Below are 9,906 nucleotides of genomic sequence, written 5' to 3'. Positions count from 1 at the left end.
TGTCAAAGAAAGAAAGCGATCTTAGGCTAAATTGGTATTTTGTTTGAAGCTAGTCGGTTTTGGTTCTAGTTTTAAATACACTTTTGATCTTGATCATGTTAAGAAATGTTTGTAATTTCTCTCTGATGCTATTAAATTAATGTTTATTTTATTTACACATGTATGTTTTGTGATGACTTCTGAGCTAAGTGTTAGGTTTTTTTTAAACACTTTAAGCGGTTAAAACCCCGAATATTTTGCATTTAACATTTCACTGGACCGGCACTTCTCTCCTCGTTGTTCTGATTTTCTCTTTTTCTTTTGTCCGTGTATACGGATTACTTCAACGGAATCTTAACTCTGTGAGTAGAAGTGTTTATATTGGGTTTTTAATAACAAAGATCGCATTATTTTTGGGACCATACGCTGGCATTTTATTTCACACTGCATTAAGTTTAAATGAATCCGCTGCTTACATAAAGGTTTATATACAGGTAGCTGTCACAAAGGTGGGCAGTGTCCTTGAGTCCGAACATCATCATTTCTGTGGGCATTTTTTAATATTTGCCACGCATTTTCACCATGTTTGGAGGGCATTATTAATAAATGACTCTGACTCTATTTTTAATTTGTTAAACAATTAACTTAATGTGTTTTAAGAAATGAGTTGTTTGCTAGGTCAGTATGATTTATTAAATTGTGGCTATGGACGATAACACAACTTCACTTGTATCATATGAAAATTTCAATCCGAGTCAAGTAATCCAAAGTTAAGTAAACAAAAAACTATACAAATTAAAAAGTATATTGAAGCTGTATTTCAGATGCGATTGAAGGCTAAAAAAACTAAAACTTATGCAAAAGTAAACCCAAAGTTTTGCTTGCAGGATAAGATGCACACGAACAGATTCATTAACTGACAAAATATATTTAATTGTAATAATTATGAGTTAGCCACCTTTCACAAAGCTTTAAAACAATATCGAGATGCTATTGTTACACCCTTGTCATCTAAAAAAGAGTGTTCGTTTTTATATGATCCTAAAATGAACTACTGAGTTGGATTATGATTCAACATCGGCAAACGTACAAAATGGCTATTGTTTTCAATGTCATACAATTCCATTTTATTCCATCCATAATATGGATATATTTTCTCTGACGGCCGCGGTGCTGGAATATGAATATTGTATTTATTGTTCACGCTGCACTTCTGAAGTTTGCAGCTGTACTGACAAAGTAAAGTGGTGCAAATATACAGTAAATTATATGGGATTTATTTGAATCGGATAGTAACATTATAAATATGGTGTTATTATTTAAACGAACGCCCTTTAATCCAAGACTTGGCAATTATTCCTGATCTTAAAGGGGCCTTTTCACATATTTTGGCATATTTTTAAGTTTGTCATTAAATGCTTTATATTGATAAATGTAAACATTGGATCTTAAGAGCTCCAGTAAAAAATCAAGAATAAAATTCAAAAAAGGAAAAAAAGTAGCCGGTACCAGGGCTCGAACCAGTGACCCCCGGAGTCCTGGAGTTGGTCTGAAGTAAAAACGCACTAGTCCTCTCGGCTATTGCGCCGTGTATACACAGCTCAAGTATTTTATACCTTATATAAGCAATCTTCGTAGTTTCGTAAATTCAAACGACAACAACAGAACTCTCCAAATTATTCAATCGTTTCGCGTTGCAACGCTTTATAATTTTTAGGTTTTCAAATCGTCAAAAGATACATATAATGGCTATATTGGACTATGATAAATGTTCAGAAATACTGTTTCCTCACAAATATCATAACTAAAACGACAATTTGCGAATCTGAAACAACTTTTTTCAATTTTGTCAATTTACCAAACCGTGAAAAGATCCCTTTAAACTTCCTGTTCAGTGTATTAAGGAATTCAAATTGGTACGTGTTATTCATCGGACACAGCAACTGGAGAAATAGTCGCTTTATAATCGGATCTACATAAGAACAATATTGTATAACGATTTCCACACTGCACCGTATGTATCTCCAATAATATGGTAATCGCTGGACACAGCAACAATAATGTGATACAATGTAACCTTACTGAGACGGCTGTGGACAATCACTTTCCATAACGGCAGACAGGCAGTTCAAAAATGTACAATCAGGTCGGTGTTTATAATTTAGTGAGTTTTTTATGTGTTCCATTTACATATTACTGAAAAACATCTACACGTATGTTGTTTTTATGTACTTTAATGAATTCAAGCTGGGTGTGCTGGAAACAGCGGGAATTCAAATATTAAATACGAGCAAATTTTAAATTAATGTTTACATTATTTTTTTCTCATCGTTCAATTTGATGATATGTTCCACGACGTTGTTTTGTTTAACTGAATATTTTGTTACCAGGCTTGTTTCTGACCATCTACCGTGAGATACAGGGCCAGTAAATTAATATTGAGCAAGAGCAGAGCTCGATTTTGCATGGATTGTTTTCGCTGAAAGCTATAATAAACGTTTTTTATTTCTATTGAAATACTTTTATGTATGCTATTTGAAATGAAATATGATGTGTACAATTATTAAGTCGATTACCTGAATTCTGAATAATTGGCCGATGTCACGTTTGCATACCCAATATCAAGACTACTATGAATGTCATTTTTATAGCATTATGCTATACGTTTTGCGTATCTTGATATCGTAACAATGTAAATTTTGATTGTCTCACAAATATATATTTAATCTATTTTGTCCTTTTAACAAGATCTTCATAATATCTATCGTATAACACACAACCATATTGGCGCATAAATTACGCTCATAGGAGCCCAATATTAGAAGCATGTGTAAATATGTTCGATTTCTTGGTATTCACTGTACTCAAAACTGTACCAAAGAAATGTATTACCAAAGATTAATTCTACAACGTGTTTTATATGCTTGTGTGCTAGACACTTTATTCGCATTCGTCTGTGATTTACAAAGTTTATGAGTCAACTCCTTGCAAAATATGTCAATGATGCAAACGTTCAATTTTGATACGTATGATCCACACTCCCACCTTAACGACACAAACCTTATGATCGTGTAAATCTAACATAAGCGTTTCCGCTTTGGATTAAAAAACACATAAAGATTTGTACATGGTTGTAGTTTCAAATGCTATTATAAAAATACATCATATTTGCAAAACTAGACATTTTTTTTTTAAAGTGACATAGTATTTTCTTACCAATAATCAGTAGGGAATTTTTGCAAATATAATATTGAAGACACTCACTTAGATAATTTATATTTAAGAAACATTAAACGTCCTTTTATGGTCAATATGAAAATTGTTTTTAAACGAAATACCTACTCACCAGTGGGCCACTTATTTCAAACCGAATTTTATAACACTATTTTCCAAATACGTTCTTCGGAAATGCTCCGGCCAGATTTAAATTTGCAACAGTTTTTATGCCACGCATGAGCAATTATCTGTCATGTAACGAGATTGTATTGAAATGTAAGCCATTTAGGACTGACGTTAACAATATATATATCACACCACACTACGCATTAAAATGTCCAATATTGCATATTTTCGCTATATACAAATATATAAACAATTTTACAGGCTTGTTTAGTATGATCAGGAATGTGCTTGACCAGTTTGCATCGCATTATTTGCATTTTTTACACGTACAGTACTTGAATCGATGCTTCTTGCTCGTTCAGATATATCAGTTTAATGCATAAGGTGAAAACTATTTCAAATAGTATTGTCTCCTTATAAAGTATTATTTTTCATTCCGTATAATATATTTGCATAAGGTATGCATCTTAAAATTACAACTGCGTTTATTGTATTCCATTCCATGAACCCAAAACACCTACAACACACATTCGCGACGAAATATTTGTAAGAAATACATGCTTTTTACATTATAAGCACTTACTATATGGCACCAAGCGTCATATTTCAGGGAAACAACTCTTCGAGTCAGCATATACGTTGCAGTAGCGGTTCTTCGCGGCTTGCTAGTTATTTGAGATATCCGAAGCTTAGTTTAGTAAGTTACATTCTATCCTCACTGGAAAATCATATATATTGCATAAACTGTCGTGTTTCTTTTCTCAAAAGTATACATTTTCGTGGACACGTAGATTCGTGGATCTTTGATTTGCAAACAAAGAGGAATTTTCGTCTGTTCTTTTAATCTGTGTTTGTAATGATTTTACAATATTTGCTTTGAGACGCACGTACACTCTCAACGTTGTTGATTATTATTTTAATTATTCTTATTATTGTTCATTTACAAGTTTATTGGTAAAAACATTAATTATTTAATAAAGTATTAGTTTCCATTGTTACATTATTAATAATACACTTGAACAATTGTCTTACATTCGAAACGAATCTACATAGACATTAAAATCCACAGTGTGCTGTTTTACATTTCGTGTATAAAGGCAAACAAAGCATGTCGGTATAACAGTAACAATAGCAATTATAATAATAATAAGAAGAAGAAGGAGAAGAAGAAAAAAGACTCAACATCAACGTCATTATCATCATCAAAATCATAATAATCATAATCATAATTATAATAATGGCACAATATCAAGTGGCAAAAAGCATCAGAATAAGGAATAATTTTCGCGATCATTAATCAAGCACATATTTAAAAAGTGTTGTAGTGCAGGTTGCTCTCAAAATAAGTATCATATATTTAATTTTGTGCACGCGCGTCAACCAATAGTGCACAGAGGGCATTGTGTTTCAAATTACACTTATTCTAAAAGCTATTGTAACAAACATGAATATAGATATGCTAAATAGTGTATGTAAGAGTAAATACATATCGCAATTAAACAACGTACTAAAATAACCTAAGCGACAGGTGGCTACGCCACTGCGTTATTTCTCATACGGGTCTTTGCGACCTCGTTTGAGACCGTGTACAGTAAAAATTGTACATTTGTAATTGAGGCATTGGCGTTTGTTGTTGTTGTTTTGATAAGTATTAAGAACGAAGCGTTCGGCCTCTACAGCTTAGTCTAATGACTGGTATATTTCTTCATTATTATTTTGGTGAATCTCGAAAGCTGTTTCATTTCTGATATTGATGACAGCGTAATGATTTCATTAAATGGCATGTGCCTTTCTAGTAGGTTTCCTATATATCGATTACGTTCGTTATCAAAATAAGGGCATGTCATTAAAAAGTGTTTTTCTGTAGCTATTTCGTTTGTGTGGCTTAGGTTGCATAAACGGGCATGGCATGGCGTGCCGTCATAGCGGCCTGTTTCTACAGGAAGGAAAATGATTGGCATTACGAAATTTGAAGATATTTTGGGATTCATCCGGGTGAATTTTGATCAGGTACATGTATGGCTCGAACTCATGGTTTCTTTTAAAACTGCTGTATATGCCCGATTTGTTGCTTATTTGCAGTTCAGCGTTCCAAGATTGCTTAAATTGTTCGATACGTGTGTGTTTGATTTGTAAGTGGATGTTGTTTTGTGTAATTTGTGTTTGGTTTTGACAGATGTCTGGTTTTCCAACAGATGTTAGAATTTTTTATTTTATGTGTGCATTTGAAGTTCAGATTAGGTTGTGAAAGCATGTATTTATAAATAAGTAGTGATATTTTGCTCTCTTTGCCTGTGATGAGTCTATTCCAAAAAAGGTCATTTTTGTTTTAATATTAATGATTAAAGGGTAGCGGATTTATTCGCCATACAGAGAGTTGATTGGTGTGGATCAGCGGGCTTTAGTGTTTTTTGTCATGAAATCTTTGTGAACTTGTTCCAATTTTTCCAGATTTTCATATCCAAATATTTCAGAGCTATAAGTAAGTATATGGAGGACAGTATGGTCCAAATATTTAATAGCTAGGTCGATGGGTAGATTTGCATTGTTAACACGATTCCAGAGTACCGGTAGGTGCATGGCTTTTGAGATCCATTACTTGAGAATGTAACGCCAAGATAATGATAAGTGCTTGTTATTCCGAGTTGATAAGTGCCACATGTAAAATTAAAATTTCTTGTTTGTCTTGCACCGAAAATTACATATTGCATTTATTTCCAGATTAAAGCATATCTATCTGCCAATCTATATACTTGTGGCTGGGAACGCGATTTTGACTATTCTGGTCAAAAAATGACTTGAGCATATATTATGAAAGTACTTCATCTTAATAATCAAAATCCAAAATTTGATTTCAATTCCAAAAAATGACGAAGTTATGCCAGTTTTTTTTTGTATCATAAAAAAGTGAAACTCCAGGTGATGGAGCAGTATTGACTTCTCATTATATACAATTAGTTGGTCCTTTATTTAAGGCAAGTGACCAATTGCCAAAACAGTACAAAACAGCACAAAACAGCACAATACAAACAACATAAACACATAAACAATAAAGCTGGGGTCACCGCCTTGGAACGGTCAATGCAAAGCATTGGGAGTTTAAACTAGTTTTAGAGCGCTTAACCTCACACTTGGCCCAGCAATGTTCTTGATACATTTAAGTGAAAATAACTTTTTAACCTCATAGCATTGCAACTCAAATTAAACAATAATAAAAGGGAATTAACACGCATTCAATTTAATAACCATTTAATTACTCAATTGTAGGAAAGAGACTAGAGCAACAGAGTTATAACTTTTTGAGGAACTATGAAATGAAACTACGAACAAGTGTCATATGATACCTGATAATAATAAGCACTTGTTTTGGTGTTGGCAGTTTTCGGTTTGCTCGATCTGTATTTTTAGCTGAAACACAAGACCGATAGGATGAAGTGTAAGAAAACAATTGGTAGATTGTCTATTTTATCATGAGCACAAGCATTATATATGGACATCCACAACTTTAAATTCTGACAAGAATAGAAACATTTAAACTTATACTCAAAAACATCATCGAATAGAATAAATCATATTGCTGACACTTTCATTGTGTTGTCACTACAAATGGCAATGTAATTGATTACATGCCATCCAGGGATTGCTTAGAAATTTGCAAAATAAATTTTATTATACAACCCTACTCTATTTACAGTGTGTCTGCTGTCAACTGATCAATTGTTAAACAATCAATCGTTTATTACAATAAGTGAAAATCGAATGGAAAGAAGAATACATGCACAAATCATTCTCAGAAATGTAATTACTGTAATTACAGCAAAGTTCAACAAAAAAGATCAAATTAGAAGTTTGTTACATTTTGACAACTTTCGCCCAGTTTCGGGTAAAACAGAGAAAGAAATATCGCCTTAAATCTTAATTTTGACAGCCAAAACGAAACATATAAACATCGTGATTATTTCAATAGATTTATTGTACATTAAAATCCATCAACACAGACAAACTTATATATTGGTTGAAAAAAAAACACTGAAAAACTAAGAAAAACCTACCTTGACAAAACGCAGGAATTGTATCCGAAAATTAGTAATTGCCCAAACCCATTGCCAAATCTGCCCTACTGTCTTCGTTGTTATACCTTAGGTTACCATAGGTGGTTTACCACCACGGGTCTTTGGAACCTCTGTAGTGGGCTCTTCTTAGTCCTCACTATTTATTATTCTCAGTGTTTTGCTTCCGGTTATTATTGTATTATAATCACATTTATATTCGCACATCATCGGGTGATTGCTCAGGTGTTTATCCAGGCGTCTTTTGAATGAATCAGTAGATTATTCCACACGTTTATAATACGATTAGAGAAAAAGTTCTTGTGAAGTGACGTGTACATCGGTGTTTAACAAGTTTCAATGGATAACCTCTATGTGTGTTTGTGTTCAGAGTAAAAATCCCAGCTGTTGTTCTTTTGTCGTAGATATTATTCAAAATCTTGTATATTTCTATCATATTTCCCCATTAGTCGACGAAATTTCAAAGTGGAAAGTTTAATAAATTTAAGTCTTTCCTCGTATGACATATCCTTAAGTTTTGGTAACATCTTAGTTATCCTACGTTGTACTTTTTCAATGCTATCAATGTCTTAAATTTTAGATGGACTCCATACGCTGCTCGCATATTCTAGATGTGGTCTACTGATGGACTTGAATAATAATCTAAAGCTTCTAATATCTAGAAATTTAAATGATCGTCTTATTAATCCCATCATTTTGTTGGCTTTATTTACTTGGTTTTGTATGTGTTCATCAAATATAGCTTTGTGTTTATTGTTACAACAACATATTTTTCATTTGCAACTCTTTTTAGCGAAACAATGCCTCCTTTATGTTTTGTTATATTGTATGATCTTATCTCTGTTTTTTTTGTTGAAATTTGCAATATTTTGCACTTGTCAGGGTGAAACTTTAACAACCATTTACAGCTCCATTTAAAACATTTATTCAAATCGTCTTGAAGAATTAACTGATCAGCCTTCGAGGATATCTCGCGTTATATCTTTGTATCATCAGCGAACATAAAAACACTAGAGTTCACACATTTTTGGAAAGTCATTAATGAATACAACAAATAGGATAGGTCCTAGAACAGAACCCTGAGGAATGCCGCTGGTGACATCGTGCAATTGTGAATAGCTCCCATAGACTTGTATTCTTTGTTTACGGTTGGTTAAACAGTTCTGTACCCATTTACATGTTTGAGTGCTGATACCATATTTTTCCAATTTATATATTAATCTTCTGTGCGGGACCTTGTTAAACGCCTTCATGAAATCCGTGTATATTGTGTCAATTTTACCGCCTTCATGTAGTATGCTAGTCCAGTGGTCCATAACTCTGAGTAACTGTAGGTCGGTTGATCGCGCTCCTATAAATCCAAACTGCCTATCACTGAATAAATCATAAGAGTGCATATGATAAACTATCCGTTTACGAATAAGTTTGTCCATCATTTTGCAGATTACACTAGTAAGACTGAACGATCTATAGTTTGAGGCTATTTTTATCTCCCTTCTTAAATAATGGTAAATAATGGTGTAATTTGACCAATTTTCCATTCACTAGGCACAATACCTGACTTGAAAGAGCTATCGAATATATGGCATATAGGTATATGGATATGGCTTTGACAAAACAATGGGGTGAAACTTGGTCTGGACCTGGAGATTTAGATGTGTTGAATTCGTTCAATAGGTTTTTCACTTCTTCTGGTTTAAATTCATCGTCACTTGACAGTTCCTCCAAGTTAATGTTCTCCATTTTATCAAAATGTTCATCGGATTCTTCTGTAAATACACTAGTAAAGAATGTTGCAAGAACCTCTGCTTTTTTTCGTCACTATTAGCTATAAATATCTCTCCATCTTTATTTTCGTGTAATTCCGATATTCCACTACGCGTTTTCCTTCTTGAGTTTAAATATGTCCAGAAATTTTTGAATTAGATTTGAATGTCTCCGCTATTTCCTTTTCGTTTCGTATTTTTTACGCGTCTTTGCTACTATTGATTTCACTTCGTTTCTTGTCCTTGTATATATTTTGGAGTATACTTCGTTGTTATGCTTCATGTACTTTTCCCATGCTCAATGTTTTTGCCTAATTAATTTTCTTATTTCATCACTTAGTGGCTGGCTGTTTTTCCTCACACTGCTTTCTTTTTGGTATGTGTTCATTCATTTGATTGTTCAGTTTTGTCATAAATATGTCAATCATTTCATTGGTGTCCTTGTTTTTCATTATTTTATCCCAGTCAAAGGTCATTCCTTCTCTTATTTTCTCGAATTCAGCTTAATTAATAATTATAGTTAAACTTGACAGTATTTGTATTGGAATATTGAGTATAACATACATAGTCAAATATCATGACTATATGATCACTATGCCCCAAAGGGTCTTGGTAATTAATGTTTTGTACATTGTTTGTAATTATTAGTCAAAATAGACGTTTCCTGTCCAATGCGGAATCTAATTGGTTTATCAACTATATGTTCAAAAAAGCAGTCTCTTATGCATTCCAAAAACTTGAACTTATTG

This window comes from Dreissena polymorpha, chromosome 8 (assembly GCF_020536995.1).
Source record: "Dreissena polymorpha isolate Duluth1 chromosome 8, UMN_Dpol_1.0, whole genome shotgun sequence".
Taxonomy (NCBI): domain Eukaryota; kingdom Metazoa; phylum Mollusca; class Bivalvia; order Myida; family Dreissenidae; genus Dreissena; species Dreissena polymorpha.
This window is presented reverse-complemented; position numbering follows the sequence as displayed.